This window comes from Dendrobates tinctorius, unplaced genomic scaffold (assembly GCF_039654945.1).
Source record: "Dendrobates tinctorius isolate UK_male_01 unplaced genomic scaffold, ASM3965494v1 ptg000019l, whole genome shotgun sequence".
NCBI lineage: Eukaryota > Metazoa > Chordata > Amphibia > Anura > Dendrobatidae > Dendrobates > Dendrobates tinctorius.
In genome coordinates, this window is record NW_027361687.1 from 62,093,041 (window position 1) to 62,120,756 (window position 27,716).

A 27,716-nucleotide genomic window follows, 5' to 3' on the forward strand; every position below is an offset into this window, starting at 1 on the left:
GACACTGGAAGCTGACATATCTGGAGAAGATCCGCCTGCTGAAGACCTTCCTGCTCCCGCTGTTCCTCTATATCAGTGTGGTGTTCCCGCTGCCAGATATGTTGCTCCCCAAACTTACCAATGCCTTCGTTCACTTCTTGTAGGGAAACAGGGTGAATGTAGTAAGGAGAAACGTTGTTTATCTCCCTCATAAGGATGGTGGTCTCTCCATGCCTTGTCCGGAACTCTTCTTTAATCTTTTGTTTCTCATGAAGAATTTTTCACTTTGTAAGAATTCAGAGAAGGTGCCATGGTCTTGTTTGTTTAAGAACCAGATCCAGCAGTTTGTGTCTGTGTGGTCGGTAGGGGACCCCATCAAGAGAATCTCAGGACGGCTAAAGAATAATGTTTCTTGGTATGGTGTCCACATAATAAGTAAGGTCGTCAGATGGAGGATCTTGTATGATGACGTCAAGCAGCTTAGTAGGAAGGAGCTGTATAAGAATGTCCTGTCATCTCACTTCAGTGTACAGGTACAACTGAGGGGCGCTCCGAGTCTGGATGTAAAACGGGCTGCAAAAACGTGCTAGATCTGAGTTCACCCTCATATGAGAGACGTAGCGTGGCTGGCACTCCATGGTAAGATGTACGTTAGAGATAATCTAAAGTGCAGGAATGTATCAGACAGATCCAGTCCCAGAGAAGAGTGCCCCCATATACTGGAGACGATGGACCATCTGCTGTTGGAGTGTCTCTTTAGTATGCAGGTATGAGAGTCTGTGTCCTTGTCCCTAAAGTTACCGCACCTGGTGGGACAGTCGTATGGTCAGCTGCTGTACGGAGACTTCCAACCTGAGCTCAGGGCGTAACAGAAGCTCTCTGTATATAATAAATGTGGTGACCATCTACCATCTGTGGTGTGCGCGGTGCTGCCTGCTCATCAATAAGGAAGTCCTGTCCTGTGATACTGTCAGGTATAAGATCCTAGAAAGTCTCAAGGCTGTATATAAGAAGGTTATAAAGACGAACCCAGGTAATGTGAACTGGAGAAACATCCATGTATCGGGATTTGTCAATGTTTGCTAATGCTATTGTTTAAGTGATGTAACAAGTTCAACACAATATTTATCTCCTTTACTATTTATTGCTTTAAGATTTTAATGTAATTTTTTTGTATCATATGGTCGCCAGTTTTTAAATAAAAAGATCTTTATAGAAGTTATATTCTTATACATAGGGAGCAGTATTATAGTAGTTATATTCTTGTACTGTACATAGGAAGCAGTATTATAGTAGTTATATTCTTGTACATAGGGAGCAGTAAACTAGTAGTTATACACTTGTACATAGCAGTATTATAGTAGTTATATTCTTGTACATGGCAGTATTATAGTATCATAGAATCATAGAATCGTAGAGTTGGAAGGGACCTCCTGGGCCATCTGGTCCAACCCCCTGCTCAAAGCAGGATTCGCTAAATCAATCCAGCCAGATGTCTGTCCAGCCTCTGTTTGAAGACTTCCATTGAAGGAGAACTCACCACTTCTCGTGACAGCTTGTTCCATTCATTGATCACTCTAACTGTCAAAAAGTTTTTTCTAATATCTAATCTGTGTCTCCTCCCATTCAGTTTCATCCCATTGCTTCTAGTCTTTCCTTGTTCCAATGAGAATAAAGTTGATCCTTCTACAATGTAACAGCCCTTTAGATATTTGTAGACAGCTATTAAGTCTCCTCTCAGTCTTGTCTTTTGCAAACTAAACAATCCCAAATCCTGCAACCTTTCCTCATAAGACAGGGTTTGCAGACCGGTCACCAATCTGGTTGCTCTTTTCTGAACTTGCTCCAGTTTGTTGATGTCTTTTTTAAAATGTGGTGCCCAAATCTGGGCACAATATTCCAGATGAGGTCTGACCAAAGAGGAGTAGAGGGAAATAATGACTTCACGTGATCTAGACTGTATGCTTCTGTTAATACATCCTAGAATTGCATTTGCCTTTTTTGCTGCTGCATCACACTGTTGACTCATATTCAGTCTGTGATCTATTAGTATACCCAAGTCTTTTTCACATGTGCTGTTGCTTAGCCCTATTCCTCCCATTCTGTATATGCTTTTTTCATTTTTATTGCCCAGATGTAGTACTTTGCATTTTTCCCTGTTAAAAAACCATTCTGTTAGATGCTGCCCACTTCTCCAGTTTATTTATATCTTTTTGAATCCTCTCTCTCTCTTCTCTAGTATTAGCTATCCCTCCTAGCTTTGTGTCATCAGCAAATTTAATCAGTTTACCCTCAATTCCTTCATCTAAATCGTTGATAAAGATGTTGAACAATACAGGGCCCAGGACAGAGCCCTGTGGTACCCCACTTGACACATTCTTCCAACTGGATATGCAGCCATTTACGACCACTCTTTGGGTCCGATCACTAAGCCAGTTATGAATACACCTAACAGTTGCCTTGTCCATTCCATACTTAGTCATTTTTTCAATAAGGATTGTATGAGATACTTTGTCAAATGCTTTGCTGAAGTCAAGATATACTATATCTACAGCATTTCCTTGATCCACCCAATCAGTGATTCCGTCATAGAAGGAAATTAAGTTAGTCTGACATGACTTATTAGTTACAAACCCATGCTGACTCTGTTTAATCACTTCATTCTTATCCAGGTACTAACAAACATGTTCTTTAATAATTTGTTCAAAGATCTTTCCTGGTATAGAAGTCAGACTCACCGGCCTATAGCTGCCTGGGTCCACCTTTTTCCCCTTTTTGAAGATAGGAACAACATTTGCTCTTCTCCAGTCTTCTGGGACTTCTCCTGTTCTCCAAGAATTTTCAATGATTATGGAGAGGGGTTCAAAAATTTCTTCTGCTATCTCCTTCAGTACTCTGGGGTGTAATTCATCTGGACCTGGAGACTTGAATTCATTTAGGTTAGCTAAGTGTTTCCTCACTATCTTTCTGTTTATAGATATCCTGGATTCTTCTATTCCCTTAATAGGACAGTGAAGAACAGTTGATGTTACATTTCCTTTCTGAGAGAAAACAGATGCAAAATAGGAATTTAAAAGTTCGGCCTTCTCAACATCCTGTCTTACCATTTCATCATTTTCATCCTGTAAAAATCCTATAGCATCTTTGACTTTTCTTTTACTTTTGACATATCCCCAAAATCCTTTATTATTGCTTTTGACATCTCTTGCAAGCCTCAATTCATTGTCAGCTTTAGATATTCTGATTTGTGCCCTGCAGGTTCTGCAGACAGCATTATATTCTTCTTTAGATATGCCTCCCTCTTTCCATTTTATAAACATTTTTTTCTTCTTTTTTAGCATGTGCTTAAGTTCTGTGTTCATCCATCCTGGCTTCCTTAAATGCTTCCTATTCTTCCCTCTTTTCGGAATTGTTAACAATTGTGCTTTGAGAATTTCATTTTTCAAGATTTCCCATCCTTCCTCGACATTTTTGTCTTTAAGGATATCCAGCCATTGGATCCCTCCAATTCTCTTTCTGAATCCCTTAAAATCTGCCTTTCTGAAATCTAACCTTGAAGTCTGAGTCTTCACAGGTCTTCCTCCTCTAGTTATCCAAAATTCTAAAATAGCATGGTCTCTACCTCCTAGGGTCCCAGCCACTTTTACCTCCTCAACCATTTCCTCCCTGTTTATCAGGATTAGATCCAAGGTAGCAGTTCCCCTTGTTTTCTCCCCTACCTTTTGGAAGATAAAGTTGTCAGCAAGAAAGGATAAGAATTTCCTTGACCTGTTAGTTTTGCCTGAGAGAGATTCCCAACAAATGTCTGGATAGTTGAAATCTCCCATGACAACTATGTCATATTTTTTGGAGAACTTGGCCTTTTGATGCATAAAGAGTTCATCCATATCTTCAGCTTGCACAGGCGGCCTGTAGTAAATGCCTACAATGGTGTCCTTTCCATTGTTCTGTCCTTGCATTCTTACCCAAACAGTTTCCACAGAACTTCCAGTCTCTGAAGCTTCAATCTCTGTGCAGATATACGCGTTTCTAACATATAATGCGACACCTCCTCCTCGTTTATCAAGTCTGCTTCTTGCAAATAAGATGTATCCTTCTAGTCTTGTATTCCAATCATGTGTATCGTCCCACCAAGTTTCAGTGATTCCAATGACATCATGTTTCTTTTCCTGCGTTAGTAGTTCCAATTCTCCTTGTTTGTTGCCCATGCTTTGTGCATTAGTATAGAAACATTTTAGTTTGTCATTGGTTTCTCTTTCTCCAATATTTTTATTAATTAGATTCTTTTGTCTTTGTTCTTCCTTTCCACTTCTAATAGCAGAGTTCGCAATAGCATTTGTCAGGTGTATGGCTTTTTCTGGTCTTTTGCTTCCCTTCCCACATTGTTCTAGTTTAAAGCTCTCCTTACAAGTGTAACAAGGCGACTTCCAAATACATGTTTTCCAGTCTTCGTAAGGTGCACCCCATCTCTAGCAAGTAGTCCATCGTAAGGTCGGGGGTCACACTGGCGAGGAATACGGACGAGTGAGAGGCGCTAAAAGCACGCATTACACACGGACCAATGATTCTCTATGGGGTCCCTCGCACCAGCCGTATAGTTCTTGGGCGTATTCTACGGTCCGTGCCAATCGCAGCATGCTGCGATTGTCAGCGTACTACGGCTGTAGTACGCCAATGCAAGTCTATGGGTGCACAAAAAATACAGATTACACATGGACCACACATGTGACTTGCGAGATATACGCACCAGGTGTCTTTTAGCAATGCCGGCAATTCAGTGCGCTATACAGTAAACTCACACTGACAGGTTTAATAAAGAAACAAAAGAATAGATATAGACACATAGAATACATATATATATATATATATATATATATATATATATATATGCATTCTATGTGTCTATATCTATTCTTTCGTTTCTGTTAGAAACCCTGTCATAGGGCTCCATTATATGTCCATTTTGCAAGCCTGCAAGAAAATCTCGCCATACGGATGCCATACGGATGCTTACATGCGCAAAATACGCAAACACACCTTGATTATGGATGACATACGGAGCACTATTTAGGGGCCATTCATCCGTATTACGCATGTAAAATACTGACCGTATTTTGCGTCGGTTAGTGTGACCCCGGCCTAAAGGTAATTCACTCCGTGATCCATAAATCCAAATCGTTGCTGATGGCACCATCGACGTAGCCAGTTGTTCACCTGCAGAATCATATTCCACCTCCTTGTTCCATGGCCATCCACTGGGAGGATGGAAGAGAAGACCACCTGCGCTCCCAGGTCTTTCACTTTCTTGCCTAAGTCTTCAAAGTCTCTGCAATGGGTGGTCATCTGTAGGTCTGAAGAGTCCTGATATCCTGTCAGACACATCTTTAATTTTTGCACCTGGAAGACAGCACATTTCTCTTGAAGTTATATCCGGTCTGCAGATAGCGGCCTCTGTTCCTCTCAACAGGGAATCCCCCATGACCACCACGCTCCGTTTCTTCTTCACAACATTTTTCTTTCTCCATACAGGAGGACTCTGAAGGCGTACAAGGTTGCTGTTTGTGGGCAAAGTCTTATCCTGATGTATTTCTTCATCGTTTTCCTGCGTGAGGGCCTGGTACTGGTTCCTGAGCAGTATGGGTGCTGACTGCCTCCTGATCCTCCTGCTTCTCTGGGTCACATGCTTCCATTCCTCTGTTTCTTCAGGTGCACTTCGAATTTCTTCTCTTTCTGTAACATGAAGAGATAATTTTGCTCTGTCCAAGAACTCTTCACCTTCCTTAATGATCTTCAGCGTAGCTCACCTCTCTTCGAGATTTTGCAACTTTTCCTCCAACAGGGACACAAGCTTGCATTTGTGGCATGTGAAGTTTGGCTTTTCCACTGGTAAGTCTGTGAACATGTAGCAAGAAATGCAGCTCACCAAATGGCTCCTGGCCTCTTCCATATTGAGATTTCTTAAAAACGATGAAAGATGAGCCAATCGGCGCGCGGTTTTCCAATCTCCTCTTTTCAGCTGCAACGGCCAAAACCCAGTGATCGTTGAGCTCGCGGAGACTCTTCACTTATCCCAGAAGGCACTGGGAATATGCAAATGATCACCTCAAGACTCTTCCCCTCGTAGTAGTTATAGTCTTGTACGTAGAAGCCATATTATAGTAGTTATATTCTTGTACATAGGGGCAGTGTTATAGTAGTTACACACTTGTACATAGCAGTATTATAGTAGTTATATTCATGTACATAGGGGCAGTATTACAGTAGTTATATTCTTGTACATAGGGGCAGTATTATAGTAGTTATAGTCTTGTACGTAGAAGCCATATTATAGTAGTTACATTCTTGTACATGGGGCAGTGTTATAGTAGTTACACACTTGTACATAGCAGTATTATAGTAGTTATATTCTTGTACATAGGAGCAGTATTATAGTAGTTATATTCTTGTACATAGGAACAGTATTACAGTATTTATATACTTGTATGTAAGGTACAGTGTTATGATGAGTCACCGAAGGAGGAAAAAACAAAATACCAGCTAAGTCCAGAAAAACCAGAGAGGTTGGCAGCTATCGGATTGCAGACCCCTGAACCTATCCACAACAACTAGCAGTAGCCGTGGGGGGTTCCTACGGTGCCCTAGACCCCTCGATCACAGCCGGAGAGCTGCATAGCCTAAAGACAGAAAGGGGAAAAACTAAACTGCCCCAGAGCAGACCCCAAAGCAATAGGCAGCCCCCAACATATAATGACGGTGAAGCAAGATGAAAACACTAACACAGATAGAAAGATAGGCAGAGCAAATGATGGGGCCCAAGATAACTACATAGGACAGGATAGGAAAGCTGCTCTCTGCCATCCGCAAAAACCCTATCAAAATGAGCCAACCGACTGATAGGGAAAACAGGCCCTGAAGTTGCTAGGCTTCAAAAGACTATATCAGCACTCAGGTATATTCTGAAGACAGAGCAAAAGATCAACAGATCAGAGACAAAAATGGAATTCAGCTCACCCCTGGCCGGGGATGGCAGAACTCCCAAAAAACAAGGCAAAACAAAAACAAAACTGAAGAGTACAAAGCAGAGCAGAAAAACTTAGCTTTGAGACGCAGGAATCAGACTGGTCTCCAAGAATCCAGCAGGAAAATCACCAGCCAGGAAGAAGGGCGTCGGCAGCCTTATATCCAGTCCTCAATTCCAGCCACCCAGTTATCATCTAGCTGCCCAGGTGTTTGGTAATCAGTCTCACTACCTCCCTTCACCAGAGGAGGGAGTTCATCAGACCTCAATGGTGAAGGGAAAAATGAACTCACAACAGTACCTCCCCCTTGAGGAGGGGTCACCGAACCCTCATCCATGCCACCAGGGCGATCCGGGTGAGCCCGATGAAAGGCACGCACCAATCTTTCGGCATGAATATCAGAGGCAGAGACCCAGGAATTATCCTCCTGACCATAACCCTTCCACTTAACCAAATACTGGAGTCTCCGTCTAGCCAGACGGGAATCCAGTATCTTCTCTACCTCATATTCCATGTTACCTTCAACCAATATAGGGTCAGGAAGTGCCACCACAGGAACTACTGGTTCAACAAACCTCTTCAACAAGGACTTATGAAACACATTATGAATTTTAAATGTGACAGGAAAAGCCAACCGAAAAGAGACCGGATTAATAATCTCCAAAATCTTGTAAGGTCCAATAAATCTAGGCTTAAACTTAGGAGAAGCCACCTTCATAGCGATATTTTTTGATGACAACCAAACCATATCACCCACCTTAAACTGGGGACCAACGGTCCTACGCCGGTTGGAAAACCGCTGGGCCTTTTCCTGGGAGAGAGACAACTTATCCACTACTTGGTCCCAGATCTGGTGCATTCTCTCCACCACAGTGTCAACACCTGGGCAGGCAGAAGGCTCCACCTGCCCTGAAGAAAATCGAGGGTGAAAACCAAAGTTACAAAAAAAAGGTGACATCAAAGTGGCAGAACTAGCTCTATTATTTAAAGCAAATTCGGCCAAGGGCAAAAATGAAACCCAATCATCCTGATCGGCAGAAATAAAACATCTCAAATACGACTCCAAAGTCTGGTTTGCTCTCTCCGTCTGCCCATTGGTCTGAGGGTGAAACGCAGAGGAGAAGGACAACTGAATTCCCAGCTTGGAACAGAAAGTCCTCCAAAATCTAGACACAAACTGAACTCCTCTGTCAGATACAATGTTCTCAGGAATCCCTTGCAAGCGAACCACCTGTTGCAAAAACAAGGGCACCAACTCAGAGGAAGATGGCAACTTAGGGAGTGGTACAAGATGGACCATCTTAGAGAATCTATCACAAATCACCCAAATAACAGTCATTCTCTGAGAGACAGGCATATCAGAGATAAAATCCATTGAAATATGGGTCCATGGCTTCCTGGGCACCGGCAAAGGCATCAACAAGCCACTAAAGCGAGAACAAGGTTTAGACCGGGAGCAAGTCCCACAGGACTGCACAAAATTCCTGACATCACGAGACAAGGCGGGCCACCAAAAAGACCGACTCACCAGATCTCTAGTACCAAAAATACCTGGATGACCAGCCAATGCAGAGCAATGAACTTCAGACATCACTCTCTTCCTCCACTGGTCAGGAACATACAACTTTCCACTGGGACAATGCTCAGGTTTGTCCTCCTGAAACTCTTCCAGAGCACGTCTCAAATCGGGCGAGATGGCAGAAAGAACTACCCCTTCGCCTAAGATGGTAGCAGGCTTAGTCACAACAGGAGAATCAGCAAGGAAACTCCTAGAGAGGGCGTCTGCCTTGACATTCTTAGTGCCCGGAAGAAAAGAGACCACAAAATCAAAACGTGTGAAAAACAAGGCCCACCTAGCCTGTCTAGGATTCAAGCGCTTGGCCGACTCCGGGTAAATCAAATTCTTGTGGTCAGTAAGGACCACGACTTGGTGTCTGGCTCCCTCCAACCAATGTCTCCACTCCTCAAATGCCCACTTCATGGGCAACAGTTCCCGATTTCCCACATCATAGTTACGTTCGGATGGGGAGAACTTTCGGGAAAAGAAAGCACAAGGATTCATTTTAGATGTCACAGGATCTTTTTGGGACAACACCGCTCCTGCACCAATCTCAGAAGTGTCCACCTCCACCTGAAACGGGAGTGAGACATCAGGTTGCCGCAAAACCGGAGCAGAAGTGAATCTTCGCTTCAGCTCCTGAAAGGAAGAAACAGCCTCCGGAGACCAATTCAGCACATCAGCACCCTTCCTAGTCAAATCCGTCAATGGCTTGGCAATACCAGAAAAATTAGCTATAAATTTCCGATAAAAATTAGCAAAACCCAAAAACTTCTGGAGGGCCTTCAAAGAAGTGGGCTGAACCCAATCATAAATGGCCTGTACCTTGGCCGGGTCCATTTCAATAGTTGACGGAGACAAAATAAATCCCAAAAATGAAATCCTCTGTACCCCAAAAAGGCATTTCGATCCCTTGACATACAGGGAATTCTCCCTCAAAATCCGGAACACAGTCCGAACATGTTCCACATGAGAGTCCCAATTCTTGGAGAAGATCAAAATATCATCCAGATAGATAATCAAAAATTTATCCACAAAGTCTCGGAATATATCGTTCATGAAGCACTGGAAGACAGAAGGGGCATTAGTGAGCCCAAAAGGCATCACCAGGTACTCAAAATGTCCCTCCGGAGTATTAAACGCAGTCTTCCATTCATCCCCATGCTTAATGCGAATAAGATTATACGCCCCCTGAGGTCAAGCTTGGTAAACCAGCAAGCACCTTTAACTCTGGAGAATAGATCAGAAATCAGGGGTAACGGATACTGATATTTAACTGTAATTTTGTTGAGGGCACGATAGTCAATACAAGGCCTTAATGAACCATCCTTTTTAGCCACGAAAAAAAAACAGCATCTAAGGGTGAAGAGGATGGTCTAATATGACCCTTCTCCAATGCCTCCTTAATATAGGATCGCATAGCCTCGTGCTCGGGTACAGATAAATTGAAAAGCCGACCCTTGGGGAATTTACACCCCGGGTTCAGCTCAATTGCACAGTCATAACTCCTATGAGGAGGCAAATACGCAGACTCATTCTCACTAAATACATCATAAAAGTCAGACAAATAGTCAGGAACATCATGCGACTGAGGAGAGGTTGAAAAAACAGGAGCATCACTAAGGGCACACCGACAACCCCAACTCACCACAGACAAAGATTTCCAATCCAGAACTGGATTATGAATCTGTAACCAGGGAAACCCCAGAACAATGGTATCATGCAAATTATGCAACACCAAAAATCTGCAATTTTCTTGATGGTCTGGGGCGACCCGCATTACCACCTGGGTCCAAAACTGAGGTTTATTTTTCGCCAAAGGAGTAGCATCAATACCCCTCAAGGGGATAGGCGTCCGCAGAGGTGTCATAGGAAATCCACAACGTTTAGCAAAATCCAAGTCCATCAGGTTCAGAGCTGCTCCTGAATCCACAAAAGCCTTGGCGGAAAATGTGGACAGGGAGCAGATCAGAGTAATTGCCAGAAGAAACTTAGGTTGAACACCACCCACAGAAAATGTGTGTGCACAACGTTTCTCTCGTTTAGGGCAGACAGAAATAATATGCGAGGCATCTCCACAAAAAAAACACAGCTTATTACGCCTTCTGAACTCCTGACGTTGCACCCTAGACAAAGCTCTATCACATTGCATAGGTTCAGACATTTGTTCAACAGGTGGCAACATCTCTCGTGTAGTTTTGCGTTCACGTAAACGCCGATCCACCTGAATGGCTAATGACATAGAATCGTCAAGACCAGAGGGAACAGGAAATCCCACCATAGTATCTTTTACAGTTTCTGACAAACCCTTCCGAAAGAGGGCTGCCAAGGCACCATCATTCCAGGTAGTAAGGACCACCCACTTTCGGAATTTTTGACAGTACAACTCTGCCGAATCCCGACCCTGGCTTAATGCCAACAGGGTCTTTTCAGCCTGATCAATAGCATTAGGTTCATCATATAACCCCAAGGTTTGAAAAAATGCGTTCACATTATTCAGAATAGGATCATCAGGTTTCAAAGAAAACGCCCAATCCTGGGGATCGCCGCGCAGCAAAGAGATGACAATTTTAACCTGCTGCGCGGAGTTCCCCGACGAGTTAGGCTTCAAGGCAAAAAATAATTTACAATTATTCTTGAAATTCAAGAATTTAGACCGATCCCCAAAAAACACATCAGGAGTAGGAATCTTTGGTTCAGCAGCATGTGAATGAGCAAGATAGGCGGAAATTCCCCGCACTTCAGCAGCGAGCTGCTCCACACGATCAGACAATTGCTTCATCTCCATTGAGAGAAAAATTCCCCCCTACGGCCTCAGAGATATAGAGGAAAAAATATGCACACAAAAAAAAAAATTCTGACACTTTTTTTTTTTTTTTCCTTTTTTTTTTTTTTACAATTCTCTCCTGCTATTGAGTACCCTAGGATCTGCGGTATGGCTGGTGATTCTGTTATGATGAGTCACCGAAAGAGGAAAAAACAAAATACCAGCTAAGTCCAGAAGAACCAGAGAGGTTGGCAACTATTGTGTTGCAGACCCCTGAACCTATCCACAACAACTAGCAGTAGCTGTGGGGGGTTCCTACGGTGCCCTAGACCCCTCGATCACAGCCGGAGAGCTACATAGCCTAAAGACAGAAAGGGGAAAAACTAAACTGCCCCAGAGCAGACCCCAAAGCAATAGGCAGCCCCCAACATATAATGACGGTGAAGATAGGTTGAGCAAATGATGGGGCCCAAGCTAACTACATAGGACAGGATAGGAAAGCTGCTGTCTGCCATCCGCAAAAACCCGATCAAAATGAGCCAACCGACTGATAGGAAAAACAGGCCCTGAAGTTGCTAGGCTTCAAAAGACTATATCAGCACTCAGGTATATTCTGAAGACAGAGCAAAAGATCAACAGATCAGAGACAAAAATGGAATTCAGCTCACCCCCGGCCGGGGATGGCAGAACTCCCAAAAAACAAGGCAAAACAAAAACAAAACTGAAGAGTACAAAGCAGAGCAGAAAAACTTAGCTTTGAGACGCAGGAATCAGACTGGTCTCCAAGAATCCAGCAGGAAAATCACCAGCCAGGAAGAAGGGCGTCGGCAGCCTTATATCCAGTCCTCAATTCCAGCCACCCAGTTATCATCTAGCTGCCCAGGTGTTTGGTAATCAGTCTCACTACCTTCCTTCACCAGAGGAGGGAGTTCATCAGACCTCAATGGTGAAGGGAAAAATGAACTCACAACAGTACAGTATTATAATAGTTATATACTTGTAATTATCAGTATTATAGTAGTTGTATTCTTGCACATAGGGGCAGTATTATAGCAGTTATATCCTTGTACATAGGAGTATTATAGTAGTTACATTCTTGTACATAGGGAGCAATATTATAGTAGTTATATTCTTGTACACAGGGGCAGTATTATGGTAGTTATATTCTTGTACATAGCAGTATTATTGTAGCTATATTCTTGTATATAGGGTTCAGTATTATAGTAGTTATATTCTTGTACATAGGAGCAGTATTATAGCAGCTATATCCTTGTACATAGGAGCAGTATTATAGTAGTTATATCCTTGTACATAGGAGCAGTATTATAGTAGTTATATTCTTGTACATAGGGGCAGTATTATAGTAGCTATATTCTTGTATATAGGGTTCAGTATTATAGTAGTTATATTCTTGTACATAGGAGCAGTATTATAGCAGCTATATCCTTGTACATAGGAGCAGTATTATAGTAGTTATATTCTTGTACATAGCAGTATTATTGTAGCTATATTCTTGTATATAGGGGTCAGTATTACAGTAGTTATATTCTTGTACATAGGGGGGAGTATTATAGTAGTTATATTCTTTTATAAAGGTGCAGTATTATAGTAGTTCTATTCTTGTCCATAGGGGCAGTATTATAGTAGTTCTATTCTTGTCCATAGGAGAGGATAGACGTGTGTTTGTGAGCTCCCAGCCGGGTGGAGGCATGGCTTCTGACCCAGGTGGAGGGGAGGGAAGCAGGGCTGATGATCCAGGGAAAGCCCCTAGCCTGGAGTGTGGCCTGCAGCATGGACGTGGTGGTAATGGAAAGCTGGAAATGGTGGCTGGTGAGTCTTTTAAGGCTACTTTCAGACATCAGGTTTTTTCCAACAGGCAGGATCCGGCGTCAAGTCTGAAAAACTGATGAAATGGATCCGTTTTTCCACCAGATCCGTCTAGCGGATCCAGCAAAAATCCGGATCCTTCATCAGTTTTCCTTCAGTTTCCTCCGATTTTTTATCTGTTTTAAGACAGATCCGTTTTTTTAAAACGCCCATGGGAGGCTCCCAAATGTGATTGGCTACTGAAAACCTATATACAGTGATCCTACAGCCCATCTTTGACAGGTTGTAGAGGAGCAAGTGCAGGTTGTAGAGGAGAGCAAGTGGCTGGCGAAGATGGAAGGCATGATAGCAAACATTCTGAAGATTAATGTGGATTTTACTGTTGAGGCGAATCGTTTGAAAGCGATTGTTCTGTAGAAGGAGCGAGAGAGACAGCAGTGCATCATGCGTCTGCGCCGACGACGTTTGTGGATCCACCCCATCACAGTTTTTAATAATTGTTTTTATTGTATCTCCTACTGTTAAAGCTGACTTATAGCTGTAATGTTATTTCTGGTATTTTGTACTCATTTTCCCCTTTTTTTTGTCACAGATTCCTTGCAACTGGAGAATCCCTTTCGTCACTCCATTTCCAGTTCAGAATTGGGATTTCCACCATCTCCAGAATTGTGAAGTACACATGCCGTGCATTGTGGGACTCTTTACATGACGAGTTTATACCACATCCCACAACGGAGAAATGGCTGGAAATTGCAGATAAATTCCAACAAAACTGTCAGTTTCCAATTTGCTTGAGTGCAGTGGACGGGAAACATATCCGCATCGTCAAACCTGCTGGATCTGGATCTATGAACTATAAAAAATATTTCTCCATTGTGCTCATGGCTATTGCTGACATTGAACACAAGTTTATAGCAGTTGATCTTGGGGCCTATGACCGGTCCAATGATTCCCAAGTTTTCAAATTGTCTGGAATGGGGCGTCATCGCTATGGAAACACCTTCCAATTTCCACCCCCAAGACCGCTGCCTGAAACCTCTGGGCCACCAATGCCATTTGTTTGTGTTGGGGATGAAGCCTTCCAACTATCGGAAAACACCTGCTGAAACCATACTCCAGTAGTGGATTGACGCCAACTAAAATAATTTTTAATTACCGCCTCACACGAGCATGCAGAATGGTGGAATGCGCTTTTGGGATTCTGACAGCCAAATGGCAAGTTCTATTGACCGCTATCAACCTCAAGACTGAAACTGTGGACGAGGTGGTGAACGCTTGGGTGGTTCTGCACAATTTTGTTATATGCAAGGAACAGATTTCCATTGATGACCACCCTGAAGAAACCACCTTGCATGATTATCACAGCATAGCGTATAAAAGTTCTGTGTCAGTTTCCAGAATGAGGGACAAATTTGCTGAATACTTTATTTCACCTCAAGGAAGAGTAGACTGGCAGGATGAGAGAGTTTGAACAATTTCTCTTTGACCTTGTAACCAAAAGTCATTGACCTTCTTTACCCAAAGTCTTTTACCATCTTTACCCAAGTTGTGTACCTGGTTGTGCATTACCCAAAGTATTTTACCTTCTTTACCCAAGTTGTGTACCTGGTTGTACATTACCTAAAGTATTTTACCTTGTTTACCCAAGTTGTGTACCTGGTTGTGCATTACCCAAAGTCTTTTACCTTCTTTACCCAAGTTGTGTACCTGGTTGTGCATTACCCAAAGAATTTTACCTTCTTTACCCAAGTTGTGTACCTGGTTGTGCATTACCCAAAGTATTTAACCTTCTTTACCCACAGTATTTAACTTTGTTTTAACAAACTTTTTTTACCTTAAAAACCTTATAACTCAATAAAAGACAAATATGTTAACCAATAACCTTTTTTTTATTTACCAATTCTTAAGACCAAAAAAATTATAAATCGACATAGTAGGGGGTGGAGATAATGCTAGAGGGGCTGTCAGATTGGGACACTTCGACATTGGGAGTGTGGAGAGGAAAGTGATGGTGGTGGTGAACGATCAGTAGGTAAAACAGGTGAAGGGGTGGAGAAAGAAATAGAACGGGGAGTAGTACTGGGAATTTGAAAGGTTTGAGGGGTGGAGTGGATGGATTGGGAGGCAGAAGTGGTGGAGGGTGGAGAAGAGGGGTGGGTTTGGGGCATGATGGGTGTTGAAGGAGACTGGTGGTAGTGGGCAGGGAGTGGAGGCACGGATGATGTAGCTGGGAAGTGGTACGAGGCGGTATGTTAGTAAGGGGCAGGATGCTGATACGGGGCATGATGCTGGTATTGCATAGGAGGGGGAGGAGGGACAGTGGCTGGAGGGGAAGCAGGTGTGGGAGGAAGTATCGGTGTGGGTGGAGGGGCTTGGGAGCTAACATGCGCTAAAGCAGACTGGCACGATTGCATTACATGCATTTGCTTGTCAGGAGATAGCTTATCCATGCGCTCGAGTACCGACTGAAAAAATGTGTGGTTGGGAGCTTTACTTGCATCTGACTGCATCATAACCAGGAGTGTGAGCAATTCAAGAATACTGTTGTTGAGCAAATTAAATCCTGCGGTCATTTGCTCAGACAACAATTTCAGACAGTTCTAGAAGGATGCACATAGATGCAAGAATTCAGGCGCATAGCTCTTCTCCTGACCACTCTGGCGCTGGAGCCCAGAACCCACAGGTGTACTAGAAGTGGCAGCAGCAGAGGGGTGGGGTAAAGGAAAAGCTATATCCTCACCAGCAGATTCATGCAATGCAGTGGGCCACGACGCTCCAGCGCAAGGGGGTGGGACGGAGGGATTACATGTGAGGGAAGGTTGGGAAGGTGCAGATGGGATGGGACTGTCAAAGTGTCCCTCGGTGGCGGACTCCTGAGGGATCGCCCCAAAAGTGTTCAACTCTGCAGGCTCCCAAGTGCTGCAGATGGTGCTGTGGAATAAAGAGAAAAAAATGTAATTAATATATTGATATTGCATGACCCTGGCTGAAGCAAAAAAAAAGTGTTAGACATCTAAACATTTTTTATTAAATGGGGTGTGTAATATTTATCTTCTGCTCACTATTGTTGACCGGAGGAACGACAGGGCGTTGGCATATCTGTACTTGCTCCTGTGTCCTCCAGATCCACTCGGGGCCCGCATCTCATTGTTTAACTCCTTCTTGAAGCGATCCCTGATTGACCGCCACCGCTTGACAATTATCTCGCCTGAAAAGTGAAAGCACAAATTGGTTAGGATACAACACTTTACATCCAGCAATATGTCTGAACTGTGTATACTTACGCGCTTTATGCTGGACCCGAACATCGAGGCCCTCCCAGTTGGCCAAAAGCTGCCGGCATACTTCCTCTCAGAGCCGACGAGTCACAATGAGATCGGCGTGACTGTGGTCCCCCATATTTCACAGTGGCTCCCCTTCTCGGATCAGATCGATGAGGAGTTCTATATCTAGTCCGGCCTCCTCCTCACCGTCCGATTCAGGAGCACACTGTGAAGGCTGTTAAAAAAGACAAAAAAACAACGTTAAACTCAAAACAACAACATAACGTTGGAAAAAAAAACATAAAAAATAAAGGTGCTTACCCGCTGTCGACCACCCGACCGCTCACGCCGATGACCCTGGGAGGCGCTTTGAGGACCTTTGGATCGAGCACCAGAATCAGAAGACTATAAAATTAAAACAAAAATTATGTGCTTTGATGTAGGCGTTGTGTGCAGTGTGATGTCTGTAATGATCACTTTTTTTATGTGTTGTGTGCAGTGTGATGATGTGTTTCTTGCGATGCATGCAAGAAACTTACCAATTGCGAGCCCACTCCGGGTATCTCTCCACCCCTTCGGTCTTCTTCTGGAAGTACCTCTTCTGCTGCTTCAGCTACCTGTTATACAAAAAATATTGATTAATATATTGTGGTACAGTAAAGAGTGTTTTACTGGATGGGAGATACATTTCTCCCAGCAGGTTAATGTTTGGCCGGGTTTTTCCCTAAAGACAGGACCTGCGATGATGTCAGGGTCACGTGATCAGCCCATGTGATGTTTACCTCACTTGTAGGAGGGGTTATGGGCTATGTAATGGAGGTTGGTGTTTGGCACAGGGTGAGTGTGTCTGGAAGTTACAGGAACTTGGCTGGACTTAGCCTGAACTTGTATACAGGATTCCCGTGCTGCAGGACTATAGCAACAAGACTCTCAACAATCCTGGGAATGGCACCTGGTGGATGCAGCGGACCTGGCAGCCGCTTAGTTAAGCCCGTCCCGTGCAAGGGGTGAGTCTGGGACCAGTGGTTCTCCAAGCTGGAGTATATTTAGGTTTTTCCTTACTTTCTGTTAATCTGCTGTTTGCAACGTGACATTAAACCACTGAAATTGGACTTTAAGCCTGTGTATTGCCTCATTACTGCAGCCCTGCCATTACCTACCAGAGCAAATCCCTACAATTGGTGGACTGAATGCGGGAAAACGCAGAGAGGCCAGGCTGTTTTTCTTATTTTTGATTTGTACCCCAGCCTATGTCCTGGGTGAAACGAGTGGCACAGACCCAGTCGGGGAACTTTCCAGAAATGGAGGCCACGGTAAAAACGCTCATAGAGGCCATGCGACAGCAGCAGCAGCCTATGCAGCAGCAGCAGGAGGCCATGCGGCAGCAGCAGCAGGAGGCCATGCGACAGCAGGCTATGAAGCAGCAGGAAGCCAATCAACTTTTGATACAGCATATCACGACAGCGCAGACAAAAAGAACTAACTGGGGAATCCATGATGTCCGGAAAGCGGGTCATACAGCGGTTCCCAAGATGGAGAAGTCGGACGATGTGGAGGCGTACTTGGAGATGTTTGAAGGAGTCGCTGAGAGAGAGAAGCTACCCCCGGGACCAGTGGGCAGAAATCATCGCTCCATTTCTGGCCCCAGGACCATTGAAAGCGTATCAGGATCTAACTACGGAGCAAAGGTCGGACTACATGGTCGTTAAGAGTGAGATACTGGCACGTCTGGGGTAAATGTGTTAGTTCGGGCCCAGCGGGTACACCAGTGGGAGTTTACCCCCTCCAAGCCGGCTCGGTCCCAGTATTACGACCTGATGCACCTGTTACGAAAGTGGTTGCAGCCTGAGGTGTTGTCCTCCACAGCCATGCTGGACCGCATAGTGACTGATACGTTTTGGAGGGCTTTGCCCCCCTCCCTCCAGACATGGTTCGGACAGGCATCCCCTATTAATGCCATGCAGATGATAGACCTCATAGAAAGGTATGGGGCTACCAAAGAGCTACAGGGAGGGACTCCTCGGAAGGTAACAGGAAAGTTCCCTAAGTCTCCACCCCTGGTTCGGCGAGCGGAGCCCAGGAAGGCCGCTCAGGACTTATCTGGGGAAGTAAGGAGCCCCATAGTCTGCTGGCGGTGCCAGGAAACAGATCATATGAGAGCTGATTGCCCCCACCTGGCTGAGCCCATGGACACAAACTTTGGGTACCGCCAGTCTCACTATGCCGAACCGATGTGTGCGATGGGCACCCCGAAAGGTCCTAATAAGGAACATTTGTGTCAGATTGAAGTGGAAGGCACCCCGGCTGTGGCCCTAATGGACTCAGGGAGTCTTGTAACCCTGGTATGAGCCAGCTGGATACAAACCAGCGAGTATACGGGTCGGAAAATAGGGGTGTTGTGTATACAAGGGGACTTAAAAGACTATCCCACCGCACTAGTGGTGATGAACACGCCAGCGGGAAGGCAGTGCCGCGAGGTGGGGGTTGTGACTAAATCTGCATTATGAAGTGATAATTTTAAGAGACTTTCCTTTATTTTCTGTGCTGTGACCATCTGTTGTCCCACCCACGGAGCAACTGCCGGCACCAGAGGCAACCAGGTTACATTTTCCCGAAGAGGGCATGAACCTGGTGGCCCAGAGGAAGAAGTGCTGGCGGTAGGGGTAACCTTCCCTTCGGTGGAGGAGGGGAAGAATTCTCCCATAGAAGTATTGGCTGGAGAGGTGGGAGACTTGCTGCCGGGACCCGAGTTGTCAGACTTGAATGTAGCAGGTGATAATTTTGGTACGGCGCAACTCCGAGACCCTACTTTGGCCCGGGCCAGAGAAAATGTACTGTTTGTGAATGGGGAACCTCAACAACCTGGGGCAGCTACAGTGTTGCCACGCTTTGAGCTGAATCAAGATTTGTTGTACCGAGTGGAGAAAATCCGTGGGGAAATGGTAGAACAGTTACTGGTACCTCTGGCATATCGTAGGCTGGTAATGGACTTAGCACATGTACTTGGGGGGCATTTGGGCCAAAAGAAAACCCTAGACCAAATTCTGCAGTGGTTCTACTGGCTAGGGGTCCATGAAGAAGTTAAACGGTACTGTAATTCCTGTCCAGTGTGCCAGGTAACCAGTCCCCAGCCTCACTTTCGGAGTCCCTTGGTGCCTTTACCAATCATAGAGGTACCCTTCGAGAGAGTGGCAATGGATCTGGTCGGGCCTCTCAATAAGTCGGCAAGGGGATACCAACACATCTTGGTAGTTCTAGATTATGCCACCCGATATCCTGAGGCCATTCCTCTGCGCCACACATCAGCTAAGCTTATAGCAAAGGAACTCATGGGTATGCTTTCGCGGGTGGGAATTCCTCAAGAAATTTTAACAGACCAGGGAACTCCCTTTATGCCAAAAATTATGAAGGAACTCTGCCGTTTGCTAAATGTCAAACAGTTGCGCACATCGTTCTATCATCCCCAAACAGATGGTCTGGTAGAAAGATTCAATAAGACGCTGAATAACATGTTAAAAAAAGGCAGTTTCTAAAGATGGGAAGGACTGGGATCTCTTATTGCCATATTTGTTGTTTGCAGTGCGGGAGGTGCCTCAGGCATCTACGGGGTTCTCGCCCTTTGAACTATTGTACGGCAGACATCCACAGGGCTTACTAGATATAGCCAAAGAGGCCTGGGAGAACCAACCTGCTCCCCACAAAAGTGTGATAGAACATGTTGCAAAAATGCAAGAAAGAATGGAGACAGTCCTACCCTTAGTCCGGGAACATATGGAGGCAGCACAACAGTCACAGAGTCGGGTCTATAACCGGGGGCTCGGGTAAGAACCTTTAGCCCTTGGGATTGGGTGTTGGTACTTGTGCCTACCGTAGATAGCAAATTTCTTGCAAGGTGGCAGGGACCCTACGAGATCATGGAAAAGGTGGGGCCAGTAGACTACAAGGTACACCAGCCAGGACGGAGAAAGCCAGAACAGGTTTAACATGTTAATTTGCTTAAACCATGGAAAGATAGAGAAAACCTTGGTGGCGATAGTCCGCTGCCTGCGTTTCAGATGGAGAAAGCTCCATCACCTTGGGGCGAGGCAGGAGAAGCCCAACCCGCTGTCAAAATTGCAGATACTTTGTATCCTAGACAGGTTCAGGAGGTCCGGGAGTTCATTAGCCGAAATACAGATGTTTTTTCAGAGCTCCCCGGACACACCTCCCTAATCCAACATGACATTGTCACGGAGCCACAGGCCAAAGTCCGACTAAAGCCATATCGGGTGCCTGAGGCCCGGCGACAAGCCATCTCGGAAGAGGTAAAAACTATGCTACAGTTAGGGGTCATAGAAGAGTCCCAAAGTGAGTGGGCCAGCACAATAGTCCTAATACCCAAGCCTGATGGGTCGCTAAGATTCTGTAATGATTTTAGAAAACTTAATGACATTTCAAAGTTTGACGCCTACCCTATGCCTCGGGTTGACGAGTTGCTAGAGCGATTTGGGCAGGCACTGTATTTTACAACTCTGGACCTCACAAAAGGTTATTGGCAGGTACCCCTAACAGACGCGGCGAAGGAAAAAACAGCTTTGTAACACCTGAGGGGCTGTTCCAGTATACGATGTTACCCTTTGGGTTGCATGGCGCACCAGCAACGTTCCAGCGATTAATGGATATTGTTCTCCATCCCCATCGCCGCTATGCCTCAGCCTATCTAGACAATATTATTGTGTTCAGCACCGACTGGGAAAGTCACTTAGCAAAAGTACAGGCAGTGGTAGACTCTCTGCGACAAGCAGGGCTAACTGCCAACCCAAAGAAGTGTTCCATGGATCACTTCATTGTGAGAGTTCTCAAGCCTCAAGTAAACAAAGTGGAGGCAATTCAGAACTGGCCTCGTCCCCTCACAACAAAACAGGTAAAAGCCTTTTAGGTTTGGTGGGATATACAGGCAGTTCATTCCCAACTTTGAAACCCTGTCCGCGCCTTTAACAGACTGCTTAAAAGGGAGGAAATCTGTGATGGTCCACTTGAATGATCAGTTAGAGGCGGCCTTTACAAAGTTAAAAGGGGTACTGTGTGGTACACTAGTCCTGATCACTCCAAATTTCAAAAGAGTTCATTGTGCAGACGGATGCCTCTGAGATAGGGCTTGGGGCCGTGCTGTCTCAGGAAGAGCATCCCGTTAGTTTCCCAAGCCGGAAACTTATCCCAGCTGAAACCAGGTACAGTATTGTGGAGAGTGCCTGGCCATCAAGTGGGCACTGGAGTCATTGCACTACTGTTTGCTGGGAAGAACATTTCGGTTGGTGACAGATCATTCCACTCTTACGTGGATGAGTCAAGCTAAGGAGAGGAATGCCCGAGTCACCAGGTGGTTCCTGTCCCTGCAAAATTTTAAATTTTCAGTAGCAGACTACAGGGGAATGCAGATGCCCTGTCCAGAGTTCACTGTATGTCATGTGTCCACCCCCTTAGGGTTGAACATAGGAGGGAGGTATGTGGTACAGTAAAGGGTGTTTTACTGGATGGGAGATACATTTCTCCCAGCAGAATAATATTTGGCCGGGTTTTTCCCTAAAGACAGGACCTGTGATGATGTCATGGTCATGTGATCAGCCCATGTGATGTTTACCTCACTTGTAGGAGGGGTTATGGGCTATGTAATGGAGGTTGGTGTTTGGCACATGGTGAGTGTGTCTGGAAGTTACAGGAACTTGGCTGGACTTAGCCTGAACTTGTATACAGGATCCCCGTGCTGCAGGACTATAGCAGCAAGACTCTCAACAACCCTGGGAATGACACCTGGCGGATGCCGCGGACCTGGCAGCCGCTTAGTTAAGCCTGTCCCATGCAAGGGGTGAGTCTGGGACCAGTGGTTCTCCAAGCTAGAGTATATTTAGGTTTTTCCTTACTTTCTGTTAATCTGCTGTTTGCAACGTGACATTAAACCACTGAAATTGGACTTTAAGCCTGTGTTGCCTCGTTACTGCAGCCCTGCCATTACCTACCAGAACGAATCCCTACTATATATATATATATATATATATATATATTAATATATATATATATATACACATGGGGTCCAACAGTAGGTGGACAGTATGTGTAAACTAGGGTGATGAAACACTTCCTAATAACTGGATTGGCCGAAGAGGCCCACTTGATTGGCCGGCACGTTCACCAGACTTTACCCCAATGGATTTGTTCTTTTTGGGAGTACTCAAGGACAAAGTTTACAGTCGAAATTCAAAAAGTGTCAGTGATTTGAAAAATTACATAAGAGATGCAATTCAACAAATTAATACCCAAAGATACTTGTGCAAAATTGTTTGTCGAAGCGTAAGAAGCAGACTTCAAAGCTGTGCAAATTGTGATGCAAAACAGTTTCATCACCTGCGTTGATTTAAAAAGGGAGTGTAAAGGGGAGTTGTGAACAAATCATACTGTGTATAGGGAAGCTGTTGGACCATCATACTGTGTATATGGTGCTGTACATTGGGGGATTCTGGAGATATTATTAAATATTAAGTGGGGAAATTAGAAGCATTAATGTTATAAGAGCACTTAGTGTATTGTGACCATCAAAAGAATACACAGGGCATTATTACTTTCTAGGGGGAAAATGTGGTCACTGTTTTCCAGGGCACTTGCACAGGGCATTAACATTTTCTAGGGGACAATTTTATCATCTAGAGGGCACGATTATGGGGGACAGCAAAAGGAGCACTGTTATTGTGCCAAATAGCTGGTGCTTTAAAAGGGACGACGTGCTCAGAGATAGCATATCAGAGATGGTGTGTGATAACATTTAAGGGCTTTAATATGTAAGGGCTTTTGAATTATTGTTCAGAATAAAAAAAATAATATATACATAAATACATACATAAAAACAAAACAAAAAAATTATTTACCTCTAAGAGCTGACGAGACGTGGGAGTAGCTGTCTGGCTGGCTGGCCTGCCTGGCTCTGTGGATGCTGGCTGCTCTGTGGCTGGCCACGCTCTCTCGCTGGCCCCGCTCTGTGGCTGGATGCCCTGTGGCTGGATGCCCTGCGTCTGGCTGCTCTGTGGCTGGCTCCTCTGTGGCTGGCTGGCTGCATGATAATGGATGAGGGCCTCACTGGCATTGTATATGTCGGTTTCCTGGGGGCTGGCCAATTGGATCTGAGCATGCTCAGACCTAAAAAAAAGATCAGGTGGCCGGATCAGGCTTTTTCCGGATCCGGCGCCCATAGACTTCCATTGTAGCAAAAAACGTTACTAGAGACGTTTTTTCCAGACGCCGGAATCATAAATTTTGCCAGAAGAAACGGAAGGCTGTGCGGCATGATCCTGCGCTAATACAATTCAATGAGAGAAAAACGGTTCTGGCGGCAGATTTCGCCAGATCCGTTTTTTTTAAAAATAGCCAGATCCTGCCTGTCGGAAAAACCTGATGCGTGAAAGTAGCCTAAACCTGCTTGTTATATTGCTGGACTGAGAGGTAAAGTTACAAGGCAAAGTATTTTTTACCCCTTTACCGCCAAGGGTGGTTTGCACATTAATGACCGGGCCAATTTTTACAATTCTGACCACTGTAACTTTATGAGGTAATAACTCTGGAACGCTTCCATGGATCCCGGTGATTCTGACATTGTTTTCTCGTGACATATTGTACTTCATGTTAGTGGTAAAATTTAATTCAAATAACTTGCGTTTATTTGTGAGAAAAACGGAAATTTGGCCAAAATTTTGATTTTGCAATTTTCCAACTTTGAATTTTTATGCCCTTAAATCACAGGGATACTGCACACAAAAAACTTAATAAATAACATTTCCCACATGTGTACTTTACATCAGAACAATTTGGGAGCCAAAATTTTTTTTTGTTAGGAAGTTATCAGGGTTAAAATTTGACCAGCGATTTCTCATTTTTACAACACCATTTTATTTTTAGATTTATGATGGAAAATACCCAAAAGTGACACCATTCTATAAACTGCACCCCTCAAGGTGCTCAAAACCACATTCAAGAAGTTTATTAACCCTTCAGGTGCTTCACAGGAATTTTTTGAATGTTTAAAAAAAAAAAACATTTAACTTTTTTCACAAAAAAATTACTTCAGGTCAAATTTTTTTATTTTACCAAGGGTAACAGGAGAAATTGGACTGCAAAAGTTATTGTGCAATTTGTCCTGAGTATGCTGATACCTTATATGTGGATGGGAACCACTGTTTCAGCGCATGGCAGAGCTCAGAAGGGAAGGAGCGCCGTTTGACTTTTTCAAAGCAAAATTGGCTGGAAGTCAGATCGGACACCATGTCACGTTTGGAGAGCCCCTGATGTGCCTAAACTGTGGAAACTCCCCACAAATGACACCATTTTGGAAACTAGACCTCCCAAGGAACTTATCTATATATGTGGTGAGAACTTTGAACCCCCAAGGGTATCACAGAAGTTTATAACGTACAGCTGTACAATTAAAAAAATCATACTTCTTCCACAAAAATGATCTTTTCATACCCAATTTTTATTTTCCCAAGGGTAATAGGACCCAAAAAGTTATTGTGCAATTTGTCCTTAGTACGCTGACACCCCATAAGTGCGGATGAACGACTATTTGGGTGCATGGCAGAGCTTGGAAGGGAAGCAGCGCCATTTGACTTTTTTGGCTGGAATTGAGATCGGAAGCCATAACGCGTTTGGAAAGACCTTGATGAGCCTAAACAGTGGAAACCCCCCACAAATGACACCATTTTGGAAACTAGACCCCCCAAGGAACTTATCTATATATGTGGTGAGCACTTTGAACCCCCAAGTGCTTCACAGAAGTTTATAACGCCCGGACGCGAAAATAAAAAAAAACATATTTTTTCCACAAACATGATCTTTTAGTCCCCAATTTTTTTATTTTCCCAAGGGTTACAAGAGAAATTGGACCACAAAAATTGTCCAATTTGTCCTGAGTACGCTGATACCCCATATGTGGGAGAAAACTACGGTATGGGCACACGTTCAGTGCTCGGAAGGGAAGTAGTGACGTTTTAGAATGCAGACTTTGATGGAATGGTCTGCGGGTGTCATGCTCTACGTCAAGTTTATAACGTAGAGCCATAAAAATAAAAAAATCATTTTTTTTCCACAAAAATATTTTTGCCCCCAATTTTTTATTTTCCCAAGGGTAACAGAAGAAACTGGACCCGAAAGGTTGTTGGGCAATTTGTCCTGAGTAGGCCATATGTGGGTGCATGGCAGAGCTTGGAAGGGAAGGAGCACCGTTTGACTTTTTCAACGCAGAATTGGTTGGAATTGTGATCAGACGCCGTTGCGTTTGGAGAGCCCCTGATGTGGCTTAGCAGTGGAAACCTTCCAATTCTAACTCCAACCCTAACCCCAACACACCCCTAACCCTAATCTCAACCCTAGTCCTAACCCTAAACCTAGCCCTAACTCCAACCCTAGCCCTAACCTAACCCTAATGGAAAAATGGAAATAAATACATTTTTTTTAATTTTACTATTTTTCCCTAACTAAGGGGTGATAAAGAGGGGTTTGATTTACTATTTATGGCAGGTTTTTATGTTTATTTAGCTGTCATACGCTAAGGCTAGTTTCACACTTGCTTTTTTTTGCAGCGCGTTTTTCCCGCAAAAAAACGCATTGAAAAAACGCATACATAAGCATACAACTGCTGCGTTTTTTTCAAGCATTTTTATGAGCATGCATGAAAAAAACGCAGCGTTTTTATGCGTTTTTAGCGCGTTTTTACCGCGTTTGCGTTTTTTTCCAACATTTTTAGGTGGCCCCTCACACTACCCAAACCCTGACTTTACTAACCCTAACCCTGACCCTAACCCTAACCCTAACCCTGACCCTAACCCTAACCCTAACCCTGACCCTAACCCTTAACCAAATCATACTTAACCCTAACCCAAACCCTAAACCCTAACTAACCCTAACCCTAACCCTAACCCTGACCCTAACCCTAACCCTGACCCTAACCCTGACCCTAACCCTAACCCTAACCCTGGCCCTAACCCTAACCCTAACCCTGACCCTAACCCTTAACAAAACCATACTTAACCCTAACCCTGACCCTAACCCTAACCCTAACCCTAATCCTGACCCTAACCCTGACCCTAACCCTAACCCTGACCCTAACCCTTAACCAAACCATACTTAACCCTAATCCTGACCCTAACCCTGACCCTAATCCTTAACAAAACCATACTTAACCCTAACCCTGACCCTAACCCTAACCCTGACCCTAACCCTAACCCTAACCCTGACCCTAACCCTAACCCTAACCCTGACCCTAACCCTTAACCAAACCATACTTAACCCTAATCCTGACCCTAACCCTGACCCTAATCCTTAACAAAACCATACTTAACCCTAACCCTGACCCTAACCCTAACCCTGACCCTAACCCTAACCCTGACCCTAACCCTAACCCTAACCCTGACCCTAACCCTTAACAAAACCATACTTAACCCTAATCCTGACCCTAACCCTGACCCTAACCCTTAACCAAACCATACTAAACCCTAACCCTGACCCAAAACCCAACCCTAACCCTAACCCTGACCCTAACCCTAAACCCCCTTAACTAACCCTAACTCTAACTCAAACCCCTAAATTCCATGGTTAAAAAAAAAAAACGCATATGCAAAAAAACGCTTACATGAGCATGCCAGTGCGCACATATGCGCATCCATAGGCTATAATGGCCATTTTTAGCGCAAAACGTGCGCATATGTGCGCATGCGCTTTTTTGCAGGGCCAAAAAATGCAACATGATGCGTCTGGAAAATCCAATCGCACACCCCAAAAAAACGCAGCGCATGAAAATCGCATACATGCGCTTACAAGCGCGCAGGTATGCGCACCCATGTTAAATATAGGGGAAAAAACGCATGCGCAGGTTAGCGTTTTTTTCCAGCGCTAAAAAACGCAAATGTGAAACCAGCCTAAAAGACGCTTATTATTGTAAAAATAGTTTTTGCATCACCACATATTGAGAGCTATAATTTTTCCATATTTTGACCCACAGAGTCATGTGAGGTCCTATTTTTTGTGGGTCGAGTTGACGTTTTTATTGGTACTATTTTTGGGCACGTAACATTTTTTGATCGCTTTTTATTACGATTTTTGGGACACAGAATTAACAAAAACCAGCGTTTCATAAATTTCTTTTGGGGGGCGCGTTTACACTGTTCTGCGTGTGGTAAAATTCATAAAGCGGTTTTATTCTTCGGGTCTGTATGATTACAGCGATACCTCATTTATGTCTTTTTTTATGTTTTGGCTCTTTTATGCAATGAAAACAATTTTAT

At 44.2% G+C, this 27,716-nt stretch overlaps 1 long non-coding RNA gene across 1 annotated transcript; it reads right to left on the reverse strand.

Annotated features, from left to right (window-relative positions):
- Positions 1–15,031: 15,031 nt before the first annotated feature.
- On the reverse strand, positions 15,032–23,479 carry LOC141082722 (uncharacterized). The gene is made up of 6 exons (XR_012230558.1): positions 23,313–23,479; positions 16,953–17,030; positions 16,735–16,818; positions 16,435–16,648; positions 16,213–16,358; positions 15,032–16,081 (listed from the first exon to the last, which is right to left on the reverse strand). It is a non-coding gene; the product is annotated as an uncharacterized lncRNA (long non-coding RNA).
- Positions 23,480–27,716: the final 4,237 nt, after the last annotated feature.